The 11,055-nt window shown below is 39.1% G+C and overlaps 1 long non-coding RNA gene across 2 annotated transcripts; it reads left to right on the top strand.

Moving 5' to 3' along the window:
• Positions 1 to 916: 916 nt before the first annotated feature.
• Positions 917 to 7,262, top strand: LOC311078490. 2 transcript variants are annotated; one of them, XR_014605185.1, is made up of 4 exons: positions 917 to 1,040; positions 6,728 to 6,814; positions 6,935 to 7,030; positions 7,123 to 7,262. It is a non-coding gene; the product is annotated as an uncharacterized lncRNA (long non-coding RNA). The 2 variants fall into 2 exon arrangements; XR_014605186.1 differs by having other exon boundaries at positions 6,728 to 7,030.
• The last annotated feature ends 3,793 nt before the right edge of the window (positions 7,263 to 11,055 follow it).

Genomic DNA, 11,055 nt, shown 5'->3' with positions numbered 1-11,055 from the left:
TGAGACAATTTACAGCACCTCGAAGAAGACCGAAAGATTCAGTGTTTCTGATGACAGACATAAAAATCTCTTCAATGTGAGAATTACTGCTGTGACTCCAGATGATGGAGGAGTTTATTTATGTGGAGTTTGGATCAACAGACACTCGTACAGTTACTCCATTATTAATACTGTTCATTTAGATATTGGTAGTAAGTAAAACAACCTTTCAATCAAATCTCACATAAAAGTTTCTAAAATCAGTGTGTGTTGTAGAATTGATCAGACATGATATTGGTGATGAACCTGATAAGTTGAAGTATTATTGTTTACATTACAGAAATATTGTATGAGAACCATAATTAATGTAAAATATTACTGTTCTTTGCAGTGGCTCCAGTAGTAAGACGTGAAGGAGAATCTGCTGAGATCTTCTGCCCTTATGATTCAATCTATAAATCAAAGTCAAAGTCTCTCTGTAAGGGGAAGTGCTCCACTAGAGATAGAAATACTCTCAATGAGACTGTGAGAGAAGAGAAAGAGACCAAGACTGACAGATTGACTCTGAATGATGACGTCACTGCAAGTGTCTTCACTGGGACCATCACTGGACTGACAGCAGAGGATGCTGGGAAATACTGGTGTGCAGTGACATTAGAGAGAGACGAGAATTATCTTTACACTCATCTGATCGTCATCATGAACGAGGGTGAGGAAGGTTTATACATCTGAATATGTGAAACTATGGCTGTGAATTGATGTTCTTATATTTCTAATATTTCCAGAGCTGGACTTGACTAAGTATGAAGGAGACGACGTGTCAATCCAGTGCAAACATCATGATGAACATCAGAAATGCTTCTGCAAAGCACATGAACCCTCCATGTGTGTGAAGGATGGAGTTTCATTGGAGACGATCAGAGATGATCGATTCTCTTTCAGTGATGAAGCTTCTACTGGAGTCTTTACTGTAAACATCACTAATCTGAGAGAAGAGGATTCTGGGATATACTGGTGTGGATCTCACATTGTCACTAAAGTCAACCTCACTGTAAAACAGGGTAAGTAATATTATTGAATTATTTTGTATTTTTTTTTGTTGCGGAAACTGGGTAAAACGTGTCTCAAGGACAATGAACAGAACACACACCTGTTAGAGCATGTGACCAGTGATGGGGAAAGTTACTTTTAAAAGGATTGTGTTACAATATTGTGTTACTCCCTTAAAAAGTAACTAATTCCATTACTTAATTACTTTTTATGGAAAGTAACGGGAATGGTAGATTGTTTCTTCTTTCGCACCTGACTTAAGTCTACCTGGGTCTCGTCTACAGTCGACGTCCCCGTTCAATAATATTTATACTCTAGCGTCTCCTCATCGACATCGGCCGAGTCCCCTAACCCTCACAGCGATAGCTAAACAGACTCCACACAATGGCTTCAAATATGCTTTAATCACGGCCAGAGGATCTCAGACAAATATCAGAGAGAATCCCACCAGCAAAAATAATACAACAGTTTTTATAGGCAGTGTTGGGGGTAACGAGTTCCAAAGTAATGGATTACAGTAACGATATTACTTTTTTGGGTAACAAAATAAAGTAACGCATTACACTAAAAATATCGGTAACTACACTACTTTACTAGACTATAGGAACGCGCTTTCCTGCGTTACCCAAGCCGTGTTTGCCTGCGTGTAAAGCTCTGATTTGTTTAAGTGGTGCGTGCATGTCTGTGTGTGTGTGTGTGTGTGTGCTTGCACCGTTGTCATAGAGATCGATTTGAGTGACGTAGCTGCTGGTGCGAAGGGGAGCGGGAAATGGAGACGGAGACAGGGGGTTTCGGCCAGAGGCAATATTCACATCACTTTCAGTTTATTGCTCGAAAGGACAAAAATATTCGCTTGAAATGCACTCTATGCCCAGGCAGCAAGTACTGGCCATCGGGATTACCGGGAGATTCCCAGTGGGCTGACGTACCTTTTGGGCCGACATCTCATACTTTTTTTCTTTTTCTGTTTTTTTTTGTCTTAACGGACCATAAAACTCGTACATCGGCGGCCCATTCGTTTTGCTTAATTGGCGGCGCTGGGTTAAGTAAGTGCGTGCCGGTGTAATGCATTAGTTAAAAAAGTCTGCGTCAGTTTTTTTCCCTGATAGCTGACCGGCCCATGAAACACCTTGGCCCATTGGATCTTTTCTTGATTGACACTGGGCTGGTCCAATCACATCTTTAAACACCTCCCCCTTTGGGCTTTGAGCAAGCGTGCAGTGTGTCAGTGTGTATCTGTCAAAATAGTCTGAGAGATGGAGAAGAAACGCAAGGAATGTGCAGAGAAATAGCGTGAAAAATAGACACAGGCCCTTCAAGCAGACGCTGTAAAATGTGTCAAAATGTTTTCTGCAGCAGCAGACAGAGATGAGAAAGTGTAGAGCCTGCGGTAAGCAGAACTAACAGTTACTCTCAAACCACTTGGGCTATGTCATGAGTGTAGGAACCCATTACCCAGTAACGCATTATTTCCACATCTGCATAGTTGACGATTACCGTAATTTACTATAAATTTAATGAGACGCGTTTGTAAACCATGTTTTCCGCCAAAATAAAAGCTTGATGCAGTTTTCGTCAAAATAAAAGATCATGTGCTTATATCTCTTTCAAGTTGTTACGAACTTTAAAAGGTCTAGGGAATGTACCGTAACATTTATATATTAATATGCTGCTGGATGTGAAATGAGGTGGAAGAACATGACAGACAATCTTTGAAAGAGAAAGATAAACTGGACTTTATTTTACCACAAGCCGAAGCCACTGAATCCAGTCAAAATAACAATGATAATGTGCGCTATGTACAATGCAATAATATAAACAAACAAACAATAAAATGGGAAAAGAACAAAAGCGGCGCCAAAGAAAAGAACAAAATATAACAAAAACAATCCTTAATCTAACCCTAATCTGACCAAAGAAAAAGGTAGAAAATAAACCGAAATCTTCGGTGCATCCGGCACCTTAACTAAACTACCTAACAAAACAGAAGATACATTAAGTGGCGCTCACTTCTTACCTAGTGTGTCTAGACAATCATCTGCTACGGGGGCAGTGTATATCGCGATATACTGACCTGCGTTCTCTTCCCACTATATCAGCTGTTGCCCTAGCCTGGTTAAAACCAGACCATTCTCAGTAGTAACTGAGTTAGGGTCTGGCAAAGCTCCTTTAATAACTCATTTCCAAAGAGGCGTCACCAACGGACGTCGCTCAAATGCCTCTGGGCGCAATTGGATAGACCTAAAACTCCTAAAACCAATCAGAGCGATCGTCATGTGTAAAGGCATATGCTGCGTCCCAATTCGCCTGTTACACTACGCCATAAAAGTATTTACTCTTTTTGTGAAGAAAATGTATTTGTTTTTGAATGTGTAGCAAAAAAGTATAGGCAACTTTGGGACATGCTACTTCATCTTTATCGGACTTTATCTGTCGCGTACATCCCGTCATGTAAACTGCCCTGTCAATCATCTTGTCACAGTTAAAATCCTCTATTAAATCTAATTTAATTTCCTACCGTTTCGGAGAGAAATGTAGTAGCACGTTAATCTGCCAGTGGGTCTTTCATGGAGACTGTCCTCATGTGTTTGCAATTTGAATATAATAATGCATTTAAAAGTTGATCTTCTGCGCTTCACCAACGGACGTCGCTCAAATGCCTCTGGGCGCAATTGGATAGGCTAGACTTAAAACCAATCAGAGCGATCGTCATGTGTAAAGCCCGCCTCAACGTTTCTGATTGGTGCCGCGATTTCTCGGCATGGGGAAATGGCCTTGAATGAGCTCTTTGCCAGACTTACTTGCAGAGCAAATCTAAATTTGCCGGAAGTTGTCTGGGTTTTCCCAGGCTACTGTTGCCCGATACCTCAGAGCAAATGAAAAGGTAGACAACACAATACAAAGAACAAAGCACCTAGCACACAACTCAATTTGCGGGCAGAGACAAACACAAGAACTACTCGATTCACTACAGAAACTCATTCCGCTACAAAGAGCTCAGTTCACTACAGAGAGTTCAATTCGCTCTGGAGAGAAAGCATGAATGAACACGCCATCCTTTTAAACCGGCTGGGCGGCCTCCGATTGGCTCTCAAGCGCCGCCTTAATGACGACTGACGTCCGACTCGGCCAATCACAGCAACCTGCGAGCAGAGAGAGTGAGCTAAAGACAGAGAAAAGATATGAAAACAAAAACACAAAACACGCGTGGAGCGTAACACAAGTATAGAAATTAGTACAAAACTAATTATGAAAGTTTCCTTTATTTTTCAGTGCATTTGTTTTACAATATATGTCTATTAGTGTGCTATTATTATTATGGGCAAAATGCAAGGGCCGATTTTTTTTTGTCCCAGTCCAGCCCTGATTATGTGTCTAGTCTACCACCGCGGACATTTGTCCTTTATCCAGTTGTTTGTGGATTTTACAGTGAGGCATATTTCTTTGTGCAGACATGGATATTGTTCTTTCATATGGTTTTACATGCCATTTTGTATAGGCTACATTTATAAACACTATGCGGACAGGCTAAGTGATGATAGGGCTATGATGTTTGTCCGTATCTACAGGGTGAATTAAGAAACGGGAAAGTAAAGTAATAAGTAGTGAAGTTACTTTTCAAATGCAGTAACTAGTAAAGTAATCTCATTACAATTTACAGAAGTAACTAGTAACTAATTACTTTTTTTTTTGAGTAACTACCCCAACACTGTTTCTAGAATAGGAGCATAGCAAAAGTGACATGATACATTAGGCTACATATTTTCCCAACAATTTGATTGGTTCTTTATATGCAAACGCTTCTTTTACTAGGTAAAATCAAATCAGTTTTCTTGTTTTCTCTAAATCACTAGTTCTGTCTGGACCCACACATCTGTCTAGTTTCATTTCCTCTGTGTGTTATATTTGGACACACACACAGTCACAAGTTTTTCAGTAAAAGGGTTTGGAAACATTTAGCATTCAAAAGCATATGAATGTTATTCCTGCAAGAAATATAAATGTTCCAAGAAATATAAAAATCCATCACGTGAGTTACATTACATTTGGTTAACTTTTTCACACCTGGGCTAGGCTTGCTTTTATGATTTTTTAAGTAAAATACTATTTTTATACAAAAGTGAACTGAAAAAGCCTCAGGCTGAAGGGAATATAAACTCACGTCTGTACAGTAAAGTGCGCAGCTCAAACAAACCTTACAGATGTGCTTCCATTCTGGAATACAGAAAAATAGGACACAGGAGAAGAAAGTTCAACACTCTTACTTTAGCAATAAATAAAATAAAAAAACACAAATTTGATGTTTATCTAAAGTATTTTTTACCTTTAAGTATGGTTGAATTGGATAATTGACGGACAGCAGCAAAGACATTGGATAATAAAGTGAGATGAAATACATAAAGTATGTACTATTTAATAATTGCAGGTTTGTGTAATATTCTGAGTTTGCATTTCACAGTTTTTATTCATTTAGAGGAATACTGAATCTGTTTTTGTGCCAGTGAAATGAGTAAATGCTCATATTTAGTCTAGAATTACAATAACCATCATGTTCACACACAGCGCACACAACGCCTCTGCACTTACTCACATTTTCCCTCAACATGAGGGCAGGAGAGCTGTCAGTCAATAAATGGGGAAACAAAGTAACTTGCGTTACTTATTGAAAAAAGTAACTCAGATACTTTGTAATGTATAACTTATTCTCTTAATGTAATGAACTTATTCTCAAAATGTGAAAAGTTCATGGTGCAGAGCTCAGACAGAGAAAGGCTAAAAACAGCTCTCCGTTATCGAGATGGCCCTTATTCTGTACTACTATCTGCAATGCTGTTTGCATGGAAGCCTCAGCAGGATGACTCTTGAAGGAGAGGAGGCCTGACACATGTTAGAGTACAGATACAGCGCTCAGGGAGCGAGGGGGCCTAGGTGATCTCCTTTAGAGAGAGGCCGCTCCCCCATCCATTCCTGACAGGCTGTTTGCATGGAGGCCTCAGCAGGATGACCCTCGAAGTAGAGGAGGCCTGACACATGTATTTAGGAGAGCTAGCTCGACTACCACCAGAACTCAGGGAGCGATGGGTCTAACAACTCCTCAAGAAATGAGGAAGGACCCCTTCCACACTCTACCGAGCTGTATATATGGAGGTCTCAGCAGGATGACTCTCGAAGGAGAGGAGGCCTGACACATATAGTTAGGAGAGCTAGCTCGACTACCACCAGAGCTCAGGGAGCGAAGAGAGGGAGGTGCCACTTCTCAAGCTCTACCTGCAACGTCTGTTTGCATGGAAGCCTCAGCAGGATGACTCTCAAAGGAGAAGGAGGCCTGATACATGCTAGAGTACAGATCAACACTGCCAAACTGTATATATGGAGGCCTCAGCAGGATGACCCTCGAAGTAGGGGAGGCCTGACACATGTATTTAGGAGAGCTAGCTCGACTACCACCAGAGCTCAAGGAGCGACGGGTCTAACAACTCCTCAAGAAATGAGGAAGAACCCCTTCCACACTCTACCGAGCTGTATATATGGAGGTCTCAGCAGGATGACTCTCGAAGGAGAGGAGGCCTGACACATTACACTTCTGATTCATTCACAATTGTGTATATTTGCCATGAATTTTCTGTTTGCTTGCTGTTTAAATTTATACATCCCAATTTCTCTCTAATCATCACTGTATGTGTTTATGTATTTTCAGATTTCTCTTTGATCAACATTATTTCTTTGTGTTCGACTCTGCTTCTGATTGGAGGATTCGCTGTGACTGAGTGTTTATTAAGATAAGGTGATGCTGTCCTTCACACACACACACAAATGTTTATCTAAATGAGAACATATCATTGACTGCTGTTTAATATGATGCTGATTATAACTACAGACTAACCCGTTCGTTTTTTCTTCAAAGGAACGTGTTGTCAGATGCATCTCACTGTTGTTCATCGCTGATGTTGTAATGTGATCGAAGGCATGAGTTCATCATCAAACGAGACACAGTGAAGCAGTGAGTCTGGGTCTTCATTTACTGAAGTTCTGGTGTGGTTTTGTCTGTAAGTTTAACTCTGCACATCATGTTTTTCTCTTGTTTAATCTCAGATCGCACATTCTTGAGCAAATCCAAATGAGTCCTCTGCACACTTACCCATAATCCCCTCTGATCTACACCTGCCACTATACACTACTGCACACTTACCCATAATCCCCTCTGATCTACACCTGCCACTATACACTACTGCACACTTACCCATAATCCCCTCTGATGGCGTCACACGTACCGTTTCCAGAAGCATGAAGACCCTGCAGACACCTTCAGAAAGATGGAGGTTTCCTCTGACTCCACCGCTGTCAGTTACTGCAGACTGAATCCACTCGCTGACAGCAGAGATCACAGATCATCACATGACCAGTTCAGCTCGACCTTTGACAAACAAAGAATTGTTCTTCAAACCACACATTCAATTACTTGGTCATCAATAATTGGATAAGCAGCTTATTTTAATCTTCATTTTAATCTTCAAAGCAACAGTCTTTGAATTTCTTTGCCATAACGTGTTTGTTTTTCCTTTTTTGAAAGTTTTTTTAATGCAAAATTGCTTTTTAGTGATACTTACTCAGGAAACCCACAGTTAGACACATGAGACTGAACAGAGAGAGACAGACGCTGAACATGGTGTGTGTGTAAAGACTAAAGCTGTTCACACTGCCAACGTTTGTGAATGACATTCACAGATGATATTCCATGTTATGGACGAATCAGTTTTCTTGCTGCTAAAAACTCATATTTTAGAGATAAAAGACTAAATATAAATAGAATCAGCTAATAAATTCTTAATATTAAAGATGAACGAGAAACAGCGAGTGCTCTTTGCCATCATGGCTATTTATCTGGGTTCATGAAACCCTGAAGTTGCTGAGCAAAGTTTCTGATGTTATTGTGATTATATTAGTGAGATCATGATCACATAGATCTATATCTTCTAGGGATGAGCGAGTACAGCATTATCTGTATCTGTATCTGTATCTGTTAACCATATGAATTATCTGTATCTGTATCTGTACTCGGACTGGGCGGGGCCTAACCCGGAAGTGGACGGGATTTAACCCGGAAGTGGGTCGGGTTGTCTTGAAATGGGCGGGGCTTTAACCGGTATGCTATTTTAAGCATGCAATTGATATGGGTTGATCAGAAATTGTTATATTTATTTCTGATTAGAAAACTATTTACATGACAGCATCAGCAATGAGCTTCAGATCAATGGTTTTGATCACGATAATAAACGAACTATATACAGAACAAGTTTTGCAACAATGAATACAACACATGCGGTTGGTTGCAATTATGCAAGTAAAATGTAATGAACAAGAGTTTTCATCTCAACATAACTTTCTTTTCTTTTTTTTTTTTTTTTACAGATATTGACTCGTATTACTCATATAATACTCGTACTCGACAAAAGTGCTTTATCCGTACCGGGTACTCGTTTCAGCTGAGTATCCGGCTCAACTCTAATATCTTCTATGTGAATATCTCACTAAGTTTTTCATGAATGCTGGAGCTGTTATCGTGATGAACATGTTGTTTTCCGTCCAGCTCAAAACCACAGAAAACTATTGGGTTTAAGAGCATTTATCTGATATTACATACTTTGTATTTAAAAGAAAATAAATAACCAAATCCAATATAATAATGCTGTCTGTTCTTTCAACTAATCATGTAAACATTCAAAAACAACGGCATGAGGGAACTATTTGTGTCTTGTGTTCTGGCTGACCATCGTGTAATTACAGTAAATCTTGAAACTGGAGTGGAATCTGAAAATAAACAAGATAAAAAAAAACAGGATGTCCAGAACACAAGAACGTCAGTGCATGAATAATGAATGAATTGTGTATTGACAAATAAACACAACATTAATATAAAGGCAAAGTGAGTGAAAGACTGTCCCCTTTGTGTGTCTCGGTTTTGGTTTTATTGTCTTTTGTGAAACATGACCACATCTTAGTCTTTCTCTTCTGCAGATCTGCACATGTTCTACTGCAATGCTTCTCTTCACTGCGGGTTTCCTGAAGAAGCCTTTTTATTCTTCACAACCAAACTAAACCAAGACCCTGAAACTGTCTGTTGTTTTACTAGGTTAAAGAGACTTGCTTGTAAGACTCAGTGCTTTGTGTTTGCAGGGTGGTTTGACACTGTGGTCAGTGTGATAAACATCATGAGATGTTCTTCAGCTTGTGCTTTTCTTTTGCTCTGTGTATTTTCTTTGAGTCAAACCAAGAAGCCCTTCAGCCGCCTCCAGGTGTGATAGAAAACAGGAAATGTTTATCTTAACAACAATAGACACAGACTTTCCACTCCATAAAACATATAAATGAAATACATTGATATATGAACAATGTTTAATCTATGGACAATTAACATGTTTATAACATATCCCAAAAGGGTTTAGTCGGGTCATCTGAAACATTTGTTAGAGGGAAGTGAAACTGCAGTCATAAATAAGTGTGCATTGTAAAATATCTACTTGCTTTTTATTTATTTTTCTGTAGCACTATTTTACAGTAATATACACTGGCATTCACATTTATTCTGTTATGAAAACATGTAAATCTCCTCAGTAAAAGAAAGAGTTAATAATGAGCCGTATTTGCATCTGTGTCTGACTCTGGAGGCACATAGACATCTGGGGGTTTGGAAACAACGGTGACGTGTTTTGTGGGCGGATCTTTCCTTGTGGCAGAAAAAACAGCTCTGCAGTAGCACTCTAAGGAAGACACGTAATAAAAGATTAAAAATATTATTTTCGAGTTTCAAAATTCAGAGAAGGAATTGACATATATATAAACTCGTTATTCAGTCTTTGTTATGTGAATTGTGATATAAACTCTCAATTGTGAAATATAAAGTCAGAATTGGGAGAAACAAACCCGCAATTAGCGAGAAAAAAAAAAAGTCAGGGAGATTAAAAATTATACAGACCTTGACCAGAGAAACAAGCGAGCAGACATCTTTATAATTTTGTCTTTGAACTTCAGTTTTTGCGGTATCTCTGTATATTTCTATGGCATCGCTGTCGAAGAGTAATTATCTGCTGAAGTGGATTTACTTATTGTAGAGTTAACTAAAGTTTAGCATGAGCACTGTTAAGTTTGAAGCGGATGTCTTATCAGTAATATCAGTAGACCGGGAAGATTTTAAAACAAGCGGTTCATTAATAAATCTGTAAGATCTTACACTCATACTGTGGAAATACAAAACGGAAGACAGAAAACAACAAATATTATAAGATGTATAGATTTTAAAATTATGTCATGCTATAATTGTAGGGCTAATACATTAAGTCCCCTATGAACTGCATATGTGAATATATTGTAGACCTATTGTTTACATCAAGCTCATGCTTTAATAGTAGACTAATCATTGCAGGTTTCATCAGTCTGTCCGTTTAATGGCTTGCAAACATAAACGCCTGCGGTTAAACATCAAAGGCCGTCTTCACAACAATGGTATTCCATAAAATTATGATTTTTTACATTTTTTTGCATTCTGATTCTGATATCCAAAGGCACAAGACATTTTTCTCTTATTCCATGTATTTTCCCCGTTTTCCTTCACTTCTTACACTATTTTTTCTGCCACCACAATGCGTGCTCAGCTGAAAGTGACGTAACTGTGACGTCTGAAAATTATGAATATTCAAATATGACACGTCAACATACACACGAGAGCCAATGAGGTTTTAGCAGGGTTTAAACTCCTCCCCTTTCTCCTTATATGGCGCTGAGCGCTGCACATCTGCTTGAATGAAAACAATTACATTTAAAAATGTTTCTCAAACAAAGCTGTTTTATGTATTCAGAAAACCTGAAAAACACCACAAAGCGTATGAGTGACTTATTGTACTTTGATCTTGACAGCATACTTGGAATTTGTACTCTGCATATCACCCATTCAAGTGCACACACACACACACACACACACACACACACACACACACACAGAGACAGCAGTGAGTATTGAACACACACACA

This window comes from Abramis brama (genome assembly GCF_963993115.1).
Source record: "Abramis brama genome assembly, chromosome: 2".
NCBI classification, from domain to species: domain Eukaryota; kingdom Metazoa; phylum Chordata; class Actinopteri; order Cypriniformes; family Leuciscidae; genus Abramis; species Abramis brama.
The sequence above is the reverse complement of the archived record's forward strand: the minus strand, read 5'-3'. Positions and strand labels throughout refer to the sequence as shown.